This window comes from Rhineura floridana, chromosome 4 (genome assembly GCF_030035675.1).
Source record: "Rhineura floridana isolate rRhiFlo1 chromosome 4, rRhiFlo1.hap2, whole genome shotgun sequence".
NCBI classification, from domain to species: domain Eukaryota; kingdom Metazoa; phylum Chordata; class Lepidosauria; order Squamata; family Rhineuridae; genus Rhineura; species Rhineura floridana.
The window spans coordinates 90,613,487-90,631,044 of NC_084483.1; the positions used below are offsets into that span (position 1 = coordinate 90,613,487).

Genomic DNA, 17,558 nt, shown 5'->3' on the forward strand with positions numbered 1-17,558 from the left:
CTGAGGTATTGATAATCCTTGACAAGTTCAATGTCCTCATTGTCAACTTTAAAGTTACATAAATCTTCTGTTATTACTTTGGTCTTCTTGACATTCGGCTGTAGTCCTGCTTTTGTGCTTTCCTCTTTACCTTTCATCAGCATTTGCTTCAAATTATTACTGGTTTCTGCTCGCAGTATGGTATCGTCTGCATCTTAAATTAGTGATATTTCTTCCTCCAGTTTTCACACCACCTGCCACTTGATCAAAGGGCCAGGTAATTATCTTGAAAAAGTTGCTCGGGAAATGAAAAGATGTCGCCCTGCTCGCGTGTGTTTTTTGAAGACGGCGGGGGGAGGGCGACAAAGGGGGGAGGGCGACGAAGTGGGGAGTTCTCTCCACATTTTCGAGAGATTTTCCCAGCCACTTTTTGGCACAGCTTCGCCCAGAGACCCCCCTCCCCACAACCCGCGTACATGAGGTAACCTGGCTGGAGGGTTGCAGTGGCGTAGCTGGGGGGGTCGGAGGTATTTTTGGAGTGTATTGAGAGGGGCGGCAAATTCAGGGACCGCCCCGGGCGGCAAAAGCTCTAGCTACGCCACTGCTTCCTTTTATTTTATCTCGGTCAGTCAGTGTATTCCCCTGTTGATTATTCAACATCTCTACTCTCAGTTTAAAATTTCCTTTAATTTCTCTAATGTTTTAGAATAAAGCTCTTGTTATGTATATGTAGTCGCATGATTGGAAGGACTGACTAACCCTACTGGACCTGATTACCCATCCCTTAATATTTTTTACAACATCTTTGACCTTTTCAACTGGGCTTGTTGATTGATTGCGGAGGAGATAGGGGCATGTGTAAACCAGGGAGGGAAGAGGAGGGAGGGGTTGGGGGCCAAAGTATAACAAGATTGGGCGGCAGGTGCTGGAATGGTGCTGGGGGCAGACCATGTCAACGGAGAGGAACAAGGGATAGATACATAATATCCATCCCTTGTTCCAGGTCTGTCCAGAACCAGAAGGAAGCTGGGGGATGCAGGATACCTACTGACCTTCGACTGCTGATGTGTAATGCCAGGTCTGTAGCACAAAAAACATCTGTCATTCATGATTTGATCTTGGATGAATGTGCAGACCTGGCATGTATTACGGAGACCTGGTTGGACGAAGCCTCAGCTTCTATTCTTGAGGCTGTGTGCCCACCAGGCTTCCGTTACGCACAGCAGCCGAGGGTCGGAAGGCGGGGAGGGGGAGTGGCAGTTATTTATCGAGAGTCGTTGTTCTTTGCCAGACCTCCCCTTCGTGGGACTAGCTTCGTTGATTGTATGTACTGGAGGTTGGGCTCGAAGGGCAGTTTAGGGATCCTACTCGTGTACCGCCCGCCCCGCTGCACGGCAGACTCCCTGGCCGAGGTGCTCGAGGTGATCTCAGACGTGCGAATGTTGTCCCCGGAGCTGTTAGTTCTGGGTGACTTTAACATACACGCTGAGACCACTCTCACTGGAGCTCCTCGGGATTTCCTGGAAACCATGGCTTCCTGGGAACTGCGCCTTAGTAATACTGAGCCCACCCATGTAGCCGGTCATACTCTTGACCTTGTATTTGTCCCGGGGGGGGAGGGTAGTGTGCTGAAGTTAGGGGCTAATTCTTTTACCCCTGTGTCATGGTCAGACCACTATCTGGTAAAGATGGATTTCTCGATGCCGCATGCCCTCCGCAGGGGTAAAGGTCCTATTAGAATGGTCCGCCCCAGGCGCCTGATGGATCCAGATGGTTTCCTGACAGCGCTTGGGGAACTGGAACCTGCTGAAGGTCGCCCGGTCGATGCCCTGGTGATGGAGTGGAATGAGAGGATCGCCGGGGCGTTAGACCGAGTGGCTCCGCAATGTCCTCTCCCCCTGAATAGAACTCAAGTAGCACCATGGTACACACCACGGTTGCGTACTTTGAGACAGGAGGTGAGACGACTAGAGCGCTGGTGGCGGAAGTCGCGCTCCGAAGATGCTCGGACACAGGTTAGAGCAGCAATAGCTGCCTACCAAGTGGCAGTAAGGGCAGCAAAGAGGGAATTCTTTGCTGCCTCTATTGCATCAGCTGAGTGCTGTCCCAGGAGGTTGTTCCAGGTGGTCCGAAGCCTGGTCGGTCCAGTTGCTCAGGAACCCTTGGAACAGTCTAAGGCCTCCTGTGACAAATTGGCAAAGCACTTTGCTGATAAAATCGAACACCTGAGAAGCTCGATTCCGTGCGCCGTGGATACAGTGAGTGAGCTAGAGTTAACCAGTTGCAAACCGGTCAAATGGGATCGATTCCGGCCTCTTCCTGCTCAGGATGTGGACAAGGTGCTCTCATCTGTAAAGCCTACCACTTGTCTAAATGACCCTTGCCCATCGTGGCTCCTTATGAGCTGCAAAGAGAGATTGGGTGAGGGGATCAAGGCAATGGTTAATGCATCCTTGCAAGAGGGTGTTATGCCACTAGCCCTCAAGGAGGCTATTATTAAACCCATCTTAAAGAAGACCTCCTTGGATCCCCAGATTTTAAACAACTTCCGCCCAATTTCAAACTTACCATTCTTGGGCAAGGTCATTGAGAGAGTGGTGGCAAATCAGTTGCAGACACACTTGGATGAAACGGATTATCTAGATCCATACCAATCGGGTTTCAGGACTGGACATGGAACTGAAACAGCCTTGGTCGCTCTGGTAGATGATATGAGGAGGGCACTGGATAGGGGAGAATTCACCTTCCTTGTCCTCCTGGATCTCTCAGCGGCTTTTGATACCGTCGACCACGGTATCCTTTTAGATCGCCTGGAGAGTTTGGGATTGGGAGGCACGGTTTTACGGTGGTTCCAGTCCTTTCTCTCTGATAGGCGCCAACAGGTAGCATTGGGTGACGAGGTTTCAGACCCTTGGCCTCTCAATTGTGGTGTGCCACAGGGTTCTATCCTCTCTCCCATGCTATTTAACATCTATGTAAAGCCGCTGGGAGAGATCATCAGGAGATTTGGGCTGCAGTGTCACCAATATGCGGATGACACTCAGCTCTATCTCTCATTTAAATCTTCACCAGAGAGGGCTGTGGAGACCATGTCCAAGTGCCTGGAATCCGTGAGTGGATGGATGGGCAGGAACAGGTTGAAGTTGAACCCTGATAAGACCGAGGTACTACTTGTGGGAGACAAGGGAGGGTTAGGAGATGTTGACCTGGTGTTTGGTGGGGTGAAGTTGCCCCTACAGGACCAGGTGCGCAGCCTCGGGGTTGTTCTTGATTCCAAGCTGTCCATGGAGGCTCAGATTTCGGCTGTGAGCCAGGCAGCTTGGTATCAATTACACCTTATACGTAGGCTGCAACCCTACCTCCCTGTTCAACAGCTCCCGCTCATGGTGCATGCCCTGGTCACCTCTCGATTGGACTACTGTAATGCGCTCTACGTGGGGTTACCCTTGAAAACGACCTGGAAATTACAGCTTATACAGAATGCGGCGGCGCGCTTACTTACCAACAGCTGCCGACGGGATCACATCACGCCAGTGTTGTTTGACCTACACTGGCTGCTGGTTGTTTTCCGGGCCCGATTCAAGGTGTTGGTTTTAACCTTTAACACCCTGTACGGTTTCGGCCCAGCTTACCTGAAAGAGCGCCTCCACCGCCACCAATTATGCCGCCCAACTAGATCAGCCACACAAGGCCTTCTCTCAATCCCTCCAACCAAAACAGCTAGGTTGGTGGGTACTAGGGAGAAGGCCTTTTCTGTGGTGGCCCCCACTCTCTGGAACTCCCTCCCATATGATCTTCGACATGCCCCTTCCCTAGATGTATTCCGCAAGGCCCTGAAGACGTGGCTATTCCAGCAAGCCTTTGAGGTCATTGGGTAAATCACCATGATTCTGTCATTTATCGTATGTTGTTATTATAATTGCTTTTATATGTATTGATGACTGTCCAGTATTTTACCTATTGTTATTAATGTGATTACATCTGTTATTATTGTATTTTATCTCTTTTAATGTACGTCGCCTAGAGTGGCTAATTGCCAGATAGGCGACAAACAAATTAAATATTATTATTATTATTATTATTCTACCTTTTTTATTATCCTCTTCTATTTCTATACAATACTTGTTGTAAGTGTACTAGTCGCTGCATTATTGCATTTAGGATTGCATTATTATTACTGCATTCTGACCATGTTTTTGTCTCCTTTTGCTTTCCTTCTCTCTTTAACCATTTTAAGCGTTTCGTCCATCATCCATTGAGGTCTTTCTCTCCTTTTAGCTAGAGGTATTGTCTTTTTACATTCTTCCCTGATAATGTCTCTTGCTTCAATCAATAGTTCTCCTGGTTCTCTATCCACTAAGTTGAAAGCCTCAAATCTGCTTTTTATTTGCTCTTTATATTCTTCTGGGATGTTGTTTAAATTGCATCATGGTGTTATGATTGTTTTGTTCTTCTTTAGCTTTACTCTGATTTTCGATATTACCAGTTTGTGATCTGGTCTTGTTTTTGCAGAAAATATGGAACTTCATCTTCTGCTACCAATTATATAATCAATTTGATTCCTATATTGACCATTTGGTGATGTCCATGTGTACAGTTGTCTTTTCGGTTGCTCAAAAAATGTATTTGCTAGAAACAGATTATTGGCTTCGCCGAATTCAATAAGACTTTTCACCTGCTCCACTGGACCTCAGAAGTGTCTCAATTTGCACAAGATAAAACACTGGGAGGTGAAATATATTCTAGCAAAATTCTAGGTGTGCTCTGTGCTTTTAATTGATCGTGAATACCTTGCCTTAAATAAAGTGGTTTAAACATAGCAGGCTGAAAACATGCACCCTCTTTTTTCCAACAGCTAGAGTCATTGCTGAAGTAACAACATATTGGAATCAGTCTGATTTTACATCAAACTGCAGTTTCAGATTCAACTGTTAATGCACCCAAAATAGAAATAGAACATAACCTCCAATATAAAACACAAAAGGCTGTCTTCACTATCATATGATATTGACCAATAAAAAGACTGAAATTAATGAAAATAAATTTGACACAGATTTCTAGGATGAATAATGAGGGAAATAAAATTTTCTAGTTCACATTCTCTGTAGAAACATTAGTAACACAGGAAAGAAGCAATGTAAGAAGAACACCAACAAACATACAAAAATATAATTCTCCATCTTTGGAGATGTGAGGTGTTGCCACCACTCACCATATGCTCAGAGGCACATGTTACCAAATTCTTCCAAGCTACACAGCAAGTGGATTGGACTGTGAAAGACCAACCCAAATGGTATTTGCATTTTGACAACTTTGTAGGGCAGTACAATATCTCAGAGAGGAGGTCAGGTGTCCTGCTCCCCTGGTGCATTCACTATAGCTGCCCAATTTCCCTGCTTTTTAAAGTTTGATAGAAATATCTGTGGGCTATAGGTACGTTCTTAAACCTCAAGGTTTTTTGCCTATTAGTGAATAAAGATACTGTAGAAACTTAAATACTTTGTATTTACTGTTTTTAATCTTAGATGTTTTGAAAGCTTTTTAGAGAAATGTTTTTAAAGATGTTTTTGTTTTAATGTGTTTTAAAGTTTGTTTTTATGATGTTTTATAGTTTTTAGTGCTTTTGTTTGCCGCCCTGGGCTCCTGCCGGGAGGAAGGGCAGGATATAAATCAAATAATAAATAAATAAATACTGTTGTTTTACAAATAGTGCCTAACTAAACAGAAAAATGTCTTACTTTGTTTCAGAAGGGGTCCCTGCAGTTACAGTTGGTTTTCTGCTGGGGGAAGAGTTGTGTAGCCTCCACCTCTTCTGGTTCTCTTCCTATCCTCCTCTTTTGAAAAGAAACAGTGGACACTGAAACACTGCAATTTTTATTAATATATAGCACCTAAAGGTTGATTCAGAAGGTGTCACAATTTCTAGTATGGATTTATGCCTCAATACATTACTCAAGAGGGAAGCCCCATCTGAATTCCATGGGGGTTGTTCCCTGGTAAGTCTGTCCAGGATTGCAGCCTGAATTGGTTATTCTTAAAGGTCCCATGCAGGACTCTTAACAAGGCACCTGATACATTTCCAGACCTATGGGAAAATATTCCCCACTACCATCAGATTATTCATTTCTACATTTTTTTCCAGAATGTGGAATAAAATGAAGGGAAATTAAGTAGACTAGAACCTCAGTGATTACAGTTAAAATCACCACTTAGCCAGGAAACTCACAGTGTGACCTTGGGCCAGTCACTGCCTGTCAAGCCTAAGCTACCTCACAGAGTCAGAAAAGGAAAAAAGGAGACCCATGAATGTCACCTTGAGTTCCTTGGAAGAAAGGTGAAGTGGATGTAAATGTAATACTAACAAATAAGGAATACTCAAAATAAAATAAAAAATCCATCTCCAGACTGCCTGTCCCTGATTTTGAACTGGGAGAGGGGTGGGGATGTAGGTTTGAAACAATTAAAAAAACAACTTAAAAAACGCAAAGAAAAAGGAATCTGGAGCACAACCAGGATACTCATACCTACAAATATTCGACTTTACATGTAGGTCCTTTGCAAATCCAATCTGCCATTGTCTGCTGGGACAGGTTTAGAGAAGAGAGTGTGTGCAGGCAGGGTGTTAATCATTCTCCCATATACATACAGTGCCTTGCAAAAGTAATCAGACCTCTGACCAATGCTCTCATATTACTGAATTACAAATGGTACATGATAATTTTGTTCTGTAGGATATTTTATTTTGAAACACTGAAAAGGTAAAGGAGCCCAAGGAGCTAGGGGGCATCTTTGTAACATTAGGTTGTGTGGCCACATCTCACAAAAATATAAGATTGCACAAGATTTAGATTCCAAACCAATCCAGGGATCCATAGTCTCTCCAGTGTATATACAATGATCCTGATAAGCAAAGGGTTCTCTGTGGAGTGCAGTATTTGTAATAGCAGATCTGCACACACAAACAGTATGTCAAGAGTTTGTGCTGAATGAGTAAACGCCTCTGAATCAAGGCTCAAGTCTGCCTTTTTTATCATAATCACTTGTATTATTTCTAGGCTACCCTTCACCTGACAATCACAGGTGGGTATACTATAATATATAAAATCCTACATAGTATAAAAAATAAATACAAAAAAAACCCATAAAATATGTTGTGCATCAGAATCAAACAATCATCTTAATACACTCTGATTCATATATGGTGTTTATTTATTTATTATTTGATTTATATCCCGCCCTTCCTCCAAACAGGAGCCCAGGGTGGCAAACAAAAGCACTAAAAAGCAATTTAAAACATCATAAAAACACACTTTAAAATACATTAAAATAAAACATTTTTTTTTTTAAAAAAAATTTAAGTTTCCAAGACATCTTTTTAAAAAGGTTAAAAACATATTGTTTTTTTAAAAAAAGATTTTAAAACATATTAAAAAGCAATTCCAACACAGGTGTAGAATGGGATAAGGTCTCAACTTAGAAGGCTTGTTGAAAGAGGAAGGTCTTCAATAAGTGCCGAAAAGATAACAGAGATGGTGCCTGTCTAATATTTAAGGGGAGGGAATTCCACAGGGTAGGTGCCGCCGCACTAAAGGTCCGTTTCTTATGTTGTGCAGAATGGACCTCCTGATAAGATAGTATCGCAGGAGGCCCTCACCTGCAGAGCGCAGTGATCAACTGGGTATATAAGGGATAAGACGGTCTTTCAGATATCCTGGTCCCAAGCTGTATACGGCTTTGTACACCAAAACTAGAACCTTGAACTTGGCCCAGTAGCAAATGGACAGCCAGTGCAATTCTTTCAGCAGCGGGGTGACATGTTGGCAATACCCTGCCCCAGTGAGCAGTCCCGCTGCCGCATTTTGCACCAGCTGCAGCTTCCGGACCAACCTCAAGGGCAGCCCCGCATACAGCACATTACAGTAATCAAGCCTAGAGGTTACCAGTATGTCGACAACAGTGGTCAGGCTATCCCCGTCCAGAAACGGCCACAGCTGTCTTACCAGCTGAAATTGATAAAAGGCACTCCTAGCAACGGAGCTCACCTGGGCTTCTAGTGACAAAGATGGATCCAGGAGCACCTACAGACTACAGACCTGCTCTTTCAGAAGGAGTATGGCCACATCTAAAGGACGCAACTGACCAATTATCTGAACTCAGGAACCACCAACCCACAACACTTCCATCTTGCTAGGATTCAGGCTCAATTTATTGGCCCTCATCCAGCCCACCACCTAGTCCATGCAGCGGTCAAGGGCCACGACCTCTCCCGATTCAGCAGTTACAGAGAAATAGAGCTGGGTATCATCAGCTTACTGCTGATACCTCACCCCAAATCTCCTGATGACTGCTCCCAAGGGCTTCATATAGATGTTAAACAGCATGGGGGTCAAGATGGTACCCTGCACCACCCCACAGCACAACTGCCAGGGGGGCGAAAGACAGTTACCCAATGCTATTCTCTGAAAATGACCTTGGAGATAGGATCGGAACCACTCTAAAACAGTGCCTCCAATACCCATCTCACCAAGTCGGCCCAGAAGGATACCATGGTCAATGGTATCAAAAGCCGCGGAGAGATCAATAGGGTTGCACTCCCCCTGTCCTTCTCCCAATAAAGGTTATCCATCAGGGGGACCAAGGCCAATTCAGTCCCATACCCAGGCCTGAACCCAGACTGGAATGGGTCAAAATGATCTGTTTCATCCAAGAGTACTTGCAACTGCTGCACTACAACTCTCTCAATCACCTTCCCTAAGAAGGGGGTATCTGCAACTGGTCAGTAATTGTCACAGACCAATGGGTCCCAGGTGGGCTTTTTCAGGCGTGGTCAAATCACTGCCTGTTTCAGGGCAGCTGGAACCACTCCCTCCTGCAGTGATGTGTTGACCACACCCTGGATCCACTCGGTCAAACCCCTCAGCAAGCTTTAATAAGCCAAGAAGGGCAAGGGTCAAGGGGACATGTTGCTGGCTGCATCATCGCAAGCACCTTGTCTACATCATCAGGCCACATTAACTGAAACTGTTCCCAAGAAGTTGCAGCAGACGTAGCACTGCACACCTCATTGGGGCTACAGTAGATGTGGATGGGGCATCAAGACTGCTACGGAGGCAAGAAACTTCACCCTCAAATGCCTTGCAAACAATGGGCCTCCAAAGGGTCTAAACCTCCATTTCCATGGTGTTGTTGCTTCAATTTGTCCCAAAGATCTGAATGTGCCTTCAGATTGTTGCAGAGAAGTAGGCTTTCTTTACCATCATGACCACATGATTATGTACTCTTACTTGTCTTGAGTCATATTCACTGCAGGATTTGAGCCAACTAAAGTCTCATCTGACTGTTTCATTACCTGTCACTTCTCTCCAAACTAAGGAGCCCTCAGAGGTCTACAGAGCTGCCCTGTCAATGGCCCATTCCATTTCACTGTTCTACCACAAGACTAGGGCCACAACATGCCAGTTGGAAACTCCCCAAAGCATCCAGGGATCCCTTGGATTCAATAAGTCTTCAGGACCATCATAGTCTCCCATCCCTGCAGGAGGAAACTGCCATCAACAATCCAAACCTCACCAAGGAACGGCCTGTCCGTGACAATGGAGTGACTTGAACCCCCTATTATTAGATCATTTCTGAAGTGCCTTGTAGGAAAAACAAACAAAGAATAGATCAAGGGTGTGAACTCTGAATGTATTAGGCCTGTGATATATTGAGGCAGCCCAATGATTGTCACAGCAGCCATGAAGTTCTGACCTGGACCAGATAAGGCAGCCCCAGAATCACCTCTGGGACCACTTCCATCAACCCAAGCAGGGAAGTTTTGGGGCAGAAGAGTACTACATGAAAAAAACTCTGTCTCTGTAGCCCAATACCAGGAATCTGGTTCCCAAGTGGATTAGATTCCTTGTGAGAGAGATGGAGCTTCTATGAATAATGATAGCCTCTGCCCCAACAGCCCTCTGACCTACAATGGTGCCATGTACTTAGGCAGACAAAATTGGGTCAGGTCAGACCCACCCAGCTTATCCACCCATGTCTATCTGATGAACACAAAGTCAAGCCCCTCATCTACAACAAAGTCCTGGATGACTGATATTTTGTTATTGACTGATTTAGTAAACTTGTGCCTAATTCAAGATACTTCAAATGAATGAGGAAAATAAATGCCAATTTACATTAAAAAAATCTGAGGTAGCAAAACTGTAAGTCTTCCTTGGCTAAGTAATAATACTTGGCAGCCAAGTTAGAAAAGAGCTATTTAAATACTCAAAGTAAAGAAGATAAAACCTGCAGTAATTTTACCATCCACTCTCCATTTCAAGGCTTTTTATGTGTAGTTTATGAACCATACCCATTACACGTATGGCCAAATTACTTAAATAGCTAATCTATTTCTAAGCTGGCCATTTCTTTAGATAACACATCTTTATTTGACTGAATTACTGTTTTTCAAATAATCTCTATTTTATAGGTGAAGTAGGTTTGATCACTTAACACTATTTGAGAATGGATTTTTAAAAGTAATATACACCCAAATGACATTTCTGATTGCCATATTTCTTTGAAGGGTTTTAAAAATAGATGGTTGGATATACTAATTAAATATACTAAATTATTAGTATAGTGTAGAGTATTTAAGCAATTTGAAGTGTTACCAGGAGGACAAGCCTTAAGATATTATTGAAATTATTAATCATCTAGCTGATGACTAAGTATGGATATATACCACTAGAAAAACTTTAGTTACACCTCTTTCTCTGTTTCTTATATGTGATTTAAATAAGCTATCTTGGATTTTTCTGTTCCTTATAGTCACAAATAGTATTGACTGGCCACCAGATTTACCCTCTTAGAGACAGTTCAAATACACATGTCCCCAATCTAGAAAGCTAAATATGTGCAGCACGATTTTTGATTTTCACTTTCTAGAAACTGCTTGACAAGCTGCCTGTTAGACTCAGAGACACTGTGATGTAACCTTTTCCTTCTGTGCCACAATTCCTGTGAGGCCAATGGGCTTCTGTCCCATGCCAAATAGCAGCTTAGTGTGTGTGGGATCGGGTGGGGAGATTTTCATCAGGACTGTGATATGGCAGGAAAGGGTTAATCTCTACCTCATATGTCTTGGCTCCAGTTCTAATCAAGGAGGACCTGAAGCTCCTACTTAAATAAAAAATCACACAACATTAAAATATATGTTTAATATAATGTGTGGTTTGGCCCTAAAAAAACCTGTTACACATATACTTAAATGGCCTTTTCATATCATGGCTTTGAGGAGGTAGTTTGTGGTATAATGAGAAAAATGAACATTGCTGTCAGCATTCACTGGCAAATGTCAAAAATATCAAGACATGTAAATACATTTTTGGACACTCAGAACATTTTTATAAATGACTAGGAATAGGGAGTAGATGGGTCCTTATCAAGTTTGTAGATGACCTGAAACTAGGAGGGTTAGCTAACACCATAGAAGATAGAACCAAGGGTTCAAAATGATCCTGACAAGCTATAACACTGGACCACAAGTGACAAGATGAAATTCAACAAATATAAATATAAATCCCTGCATTTAGGGCCAACCAATTAAAGACACAAATAAAGGTTTGGGGAGGCCTGGCCTGACAGCAGTACTTGTGAAAAGCATTTAGGTGTCTTAATGGACCACTGTCTGAAAATAAGCCAGTAGTGCAATGAAACTGCAAACAAGTAGATACAGTATTAGGCTGTATTAACATAATCATAGTCTCCAGATCATGATAAGTAACAGCTCTACTCTGTTCTGTGATAGTCAAGCCGCATCTGGACAACTGTGTCTAGTTCTGGGTGCCACATTGAAAGAAGGGCATTACAAACTAGAACATGTCCAGCAGATGGTGACAAACATGGTGAGGGGTATGGAAACTAAGTTCCATGAGGGATGATTGAAAGAGCTGAATATATTTACCCTGGAAAAGAAAAGATTAAGGGAGACACACAGAAGACATGTTATCTGTTGCTCCAGAAGGTATGACTAGTTGTTGGACTCAAGCTCCCATCAGCCCCAGCCAGCATGGCTAAAGGTCAGGGTTGATGGGATTTGTACTCCAGCAACATCTGAAGGGCACCAGGTTGGCTACCCCTGACATAGTTATAAGTTGGATGAAAATTAATAGTAATTTGAAATGTTCTGTATAAGATGCCAAACACATTTCCATTTCCATTTCAGTAGCAGCTACTCACAGATCTTATTTATTTATTAAATTTATATCCTACCCTTGCTCCCAGTAGGAGCTCAGATCTTCAAACCATCCCAAATTTTGGAGGTAGCTGTAGTTCTTACAGTTAGGTTGTTTAAATGTTTCTCTTCATTTAAATGTTTTTGCTTATCTCCATGTGTTATTATTTGTCAAAATAGTTACTTTGTTTCCTATGATACAATTGTCTTTCCACTGTAAAGCTATTAACAATGAAATACATTGGGTCACGTTGCTCCAGTATTCTGAAGGATATTCTGGTAAACTGATTGAAATGGAAAAAAAAAAGATATGCAGAATTATTTTGAGTAATAAACTTGTACAGTATAAAGGAATGTTGTACGTGTAGAGAAGGAACAAATGGTACCACTTTTTGCCACATTAAATAATTGGTTTGCGTAAAAGGCAATTTCTTTGTATATTATGATGATTAAATTGCAGTAATTGATGAAAAATTGATGCTATTGTGGGGGAGAAGACTAATCCAAGAAGAATTGATGTACTTGTGAGATAATGATGGCCACTTTTTTCTTCTGCCAAAATGCTTGTCAGAAATGTGCAGAGATAAGTCTTACATATTGTAAACCTTCCTAAAGGGTGTAGTGTGTCTTAGTGCAGAAACACAGTTTTAATCTGCTTTCCCTATGGAATTCCTGTCAGTGGAGACCAGACACCTTGTGTTAGAGATGGAGACACTCTAACAATGTAGCACTTTTTCATGAGTAAATAACGAAGGTAAAGGGGGGCATTAGGACATCACTCGGGTAGAGACAATCCTTTCTTGTGTTCTTGGAGACCCAAACATCTGAAAATAAAGTATGCTCCTATCTACATAGTGCTGCCTCTTTAATTGCACAGTTCTCTTTCTTGGTCATACTAGTGTGAGACTTAGACAGGGCCATATCAATCAGAAGTTGGACTACTTAAACAATGAAGTATACTGGTGCTTCCCAAACTTTTTTCTCTACATACCACTTGAAAACTGCCAAGGGTCTTGGCAGATCACTTAGTGATTTTTCTGCCTGTTGCAGCAATTGTCATGCATGATGCTGTATCCATAAGTTTTTCAATTTCATTGCTTCATTTATTTTTTTATATTGTGTTTTACTGTACTAGAATTTGCATTTCATAGAATTCAAATTGGAATACAATAAAAAGCAATATAAGAAATAAAAGAAGCAATAGATACAATTAAAAACCAATATGAATATTTAATGTGGACAATGCAGTGGACCACCTGAATAAAGTTCATGGACCACTGGTGGTCCATGAACCACAGTTTGGGAACCCTTGCATTACCATAGCTCTACAGGAAATTCTTCACTCTGCTCTTAAATGTTTCATCTTAAATTAAGAAAGTCTGCTATCAGAAACATTCACATAAATAAATAAGGCAAGCTTTTTAAAGGTATGGTATATTGTGTTCTTCATCTGATACATTTGCAGGATAGCTATATTTTTGTAGACTTTTTTATTGCTGCAAATTGATGTGTAAATAGAGAAAACTGAACTTACAAATAAAAAAAGTGAGAAGCCAGAAATTGAGAGAAACCAAAACTTTCAGATTCATCCATCCCTATTCATAATTATCAACCCTACTCATAAGTCTCAAGCTGCATTTTCCCAAAAGTTCCTTCTCTGGGTTTGTACATAAAATGAAATTTTACAAGATCCTGTGCATGCATAGTCAACGTTCAGCAGACCAAATATCCCAAGTCAGCTGCTTTGTAGACACAGTAAAATTCTTTTGTTAAACCCCTTAATTCTTGATGAAATGCTGATTTATTACTGTGAATTACATGAACAGACCACCTAAGCAACTTTTTTGTGTGAGAGAATCCTATCTGGATAAATTCTCTTTATTGTTTCTTGTGACTATTTTAAGCAGTTGCTGTGACCTATACATATGTAACACTCTTGTTTCTCTTAATGTTTGTTTTGCAAAGGAGAAGCAGTTGGATTTACAAGTGACTCTCAGTGCTGGTAAATCCCGGGGAGAAGGGTTCAAAGTGGGTAGATTACAAGGCAAATACAGATGCACCACCCTATAGTGCAACAAGCAGAAACTTTGGAATACAAAATCTGCCATAGAAAATACGGGATCTTTAAAATATGCTATTTTGAAATTCGCCACCCTTTTCAAAGACGTATTGGACTGTATACAAGTATTTGCCTGTGCGTCCAAATGAATCACATATTTTCCTCAGCCCACTCTTTAGCCTGCTTTTAATATCACATGTATTAGCCTCAGCACTACTGATCATCTAGGTTACTAGAATTTATAATTTACTTAATTCCTTAGACAATCTAGTGTAATACATGCATAATCGCTTCCTGAGAAATTTTTCAAATTAATTTAATATTTTCCATTAACTTTTGGCCAGAATCACAACAAAAGAATGCAGCAGAAAGTTTCTCAAACATATGCCAACATTTTAGATTGATTGTTGCATGAGGAAATGGACTGCCTTCAAGTCGATCCCGACTCATGGCGACCCTTGAATAGGGTTTTCAGGGTAAGCGGTATTCAGAGGGGGTTTACCATTGACTCCCTCTGAGGCTAGTCTTCCCCAGCTGGCTTGGGCCTGCTCAGCTTGCCACAGCTGCACAAACCAGCCCCTTGCTTGTCCACAACTGCCAGCCGGGAGGCAACTGGGCTCCTTGATACTATGCAGCTTGCCCACGGCTGCACAGGTGGCAGGGCATGTAATCCCTGATCCACTCACTGTGGGGATGATTTTTAGCTGGCCCTTTACGCCCAGGAGACATGAGCGGGGATTTGAACTCACAGACTCTGGACTCCCAGCCAGGCTCTCTTCCCCACTGTGCTATACCAGCATCTTGTTTTCTGTTGCAGCACCACCAAAACTATTAGTGCTTCTTTGGGGCTTGAACTTATTTCAGTCTTTATATCCATTTTTAAACATTTGTTAGTTTATGGGGAGTTTGTGGGCTAATTTAAGCCTTGACTTTTTCTTCCCAGTTACACCAAACTAATTGACATTAATGGGGGATGCAGCAGAGACTACATTGTGGTCTGTCTGATACAGTATAATCAGGAAAGGTCATTACAAATATCTAATGCTGTTGTGTGAACATTCTGTCAGAAGAGATACTTGAAGGGGAAAAAAGTATGTACTTGTCGCAAATTAATTACTTGCAAGTACGGATGTATTTTATGTCCCAATGTGTTAAAAGGTTATCAGTTTACATTTATCTATTTATTTAAGCAAATAATGATTCTAACACCAGTTTGTGCTCAGACTTTTGAAGACAGTGATGTTCAATTTAAAGTTCAGGTTGTTCAATTTAATGAGTATTCCTCTTTATTAGAAGTTCATGCTCTTGATCGTGTCTTATTCATTGCATAAATCACCTTGAAGAAAGATGTTCTGCTCTCACTTTCCAATCTTGTTTGGAGCTGTTACTAACAGCTTTTAATTTGGGAAGTCTATATCTGAGTTGACTGCGCCTCAGTGGTTTCAGCTCAATTGTTTCCCTAGCCAGCAGAGCATTTCATTTTTCCTGAAGGTCACTGCAGGTTGCCAAGGCTTTGAAAGCACACCAGCATTTTCACTGATGCTGCAATCTAACTTTGCAGTACCGTGGGGATAAACTGGAGTGTGCATGCATGTATGTGACTTTTCCTATCAACAATTACAGGATTTATTGTAATACAAAATAAACAAGGCTACCAGTGAAGGATGAACTGGAAATAGCCTGTGTTCTTGAATTTGTCTTTATTTTTCTTCCCTTGAAGTCATTAGTTCTGTGTGTATATGTGTATATTAGTGTGTATATGTGTATATTAGTTCTGTGTGTATATGCGTGTGCGCATGTATGCACTGTATGGACGGTGTGCTGAAAAGAAGTTGTGCAAATTGGCTTTGGCAAGTGGTTCTTCAACCACAGTACTACAAAGCTGCAATAAACAGGATATGAAGTTAGCTCCATATAGGCAAAGATTGTCATCAAAATAATAACACAGTGGCTATCTGTTGGAGGAGGGTTGTCATTAGCTGTAATAAAGGGAGTGGAATAGATCCAGCATTGTTAATTCTCTCTCTCTCTCTCTCTCTCTCTCTCTCTCACACACACACACATACACACACACACACACACACACACACATTTAAACAACCAATTAAGTGCTAAACAAGTAACACCTGTTTTAATGGAAGCTTAATACAACAAAACTGTTGGTTTTATGAGAAAAGTACTACTGTTTCACAAAACGTAGGTAGTACTTTACTACCTGGGCTCCTGCTGGGAAGAAGGGCAGGATATAAATCAAATAATAAATAAATAAATACTTTAGACACTACACCTGATCTTAGCCAGAAGGCCTAGAAGCAAATAAACTTCTAAAGATTGTAAGAACACGCCACAGATTGCCTTTGTGCAAGTAAATCTTGGGTCTCTTATGCCCAGGCTACGCTGCTGGAGATTTTAGAGGGCCTTTGTTGCTCTAAGGATTGGGAAGCTCTGGTAGGAGGTGGTCACATATATCCCAAGGATCCAAGGCAGTTAAATAAAGGAGACTGTCCAAGTTCTGTAACAACTGCTGGCCTTTCAAGATATTGATACAGAGGATAACTATCTTTCAGTGGTGGCTCAAAGTGGAGAAGGTCTAGACAAGCCTCACTGTTGCTCTGCCTTGTTGGATCAGGCCAAGCATCCATCTAATACAATATGCTGTTTCCAAATATAGTCAAATTAATGTCTCTGAGAAGCACAAAAGCAGGACATGAAGGCAACACCCCCTCCCGCTGCTCATCCCCAACAACTGGCATTCATATAGGTACTACTTTGAAATACAGAGGTTCTATTTCACAAACATTACTAACAGCCATTCATAGACCTATTCCCTTGGAGTTGCCTCATTCTCCTTTAAAGCTGTCTAATCCAATGGCTATCAAAATATCTTCTGATTGAGCTCTGTACATTAATTATTAATTGTGTGCAGAAGTGAATCTATTGCCAATCAATTTCACTGGGTGACCCCAACAGCTTAAGAGATAGTATCAAATTTTTCCTTTGTCATCTTTTTCTCTAGCCTGAAAAGCCTTTTACCTTTCTCCCAATTTTTCAGCAAATGCCACAGGACTTGAAGGGCCAACAGAAACTGCAAATAATGGCTGATGATTGAGCGAAGTCACAATTTATGGAATGCCGTATAAACATATAAGAGAAAATTGTTCCTGTAAGTCAGAAAAAGACCCATATAACTTCAATCACCAAATTTCATTTAGGTTTCAAACCTCATATACTCAATTACGATCACAATTAATAATTTTATGCTAGATTTAAATTTAGCATATATCAGAATTTGGTGTTATTTTTTTG

The 17,558-nt window shown here is 41.6% G+C and overlaps 1 protein-coding gene across 3 annotated transcripts in view; it reads right to left on the reverse strand.

Annotated features, from left to right (window-relative positions):
- HS3ST5 (heparan sulfate-glucosamine 3-sulfotransferase 5) overlaps positions 1-17,558 on the reverse strand; it is a 344,265-nt gene that overhangs the window by 273,197 nt on the left and 53,510 nt on the right. Inside the window, exon 1 of one of the 3 annotated variants that reach the window (XM_061626293.1) lies at positions 5,718-5,792. The exons of the other annotated variants lie outside the window; for them this stretch is intronic. The gene's annotated coding sequence lies outside the window, so the exon portion shown is untranslated. Of the gene's footprint in view, positions 1-5,717; positions 5,793-17,558 lie in introns of those variants that run through there. 3 annotated transcript variants of the gene reach the window in all.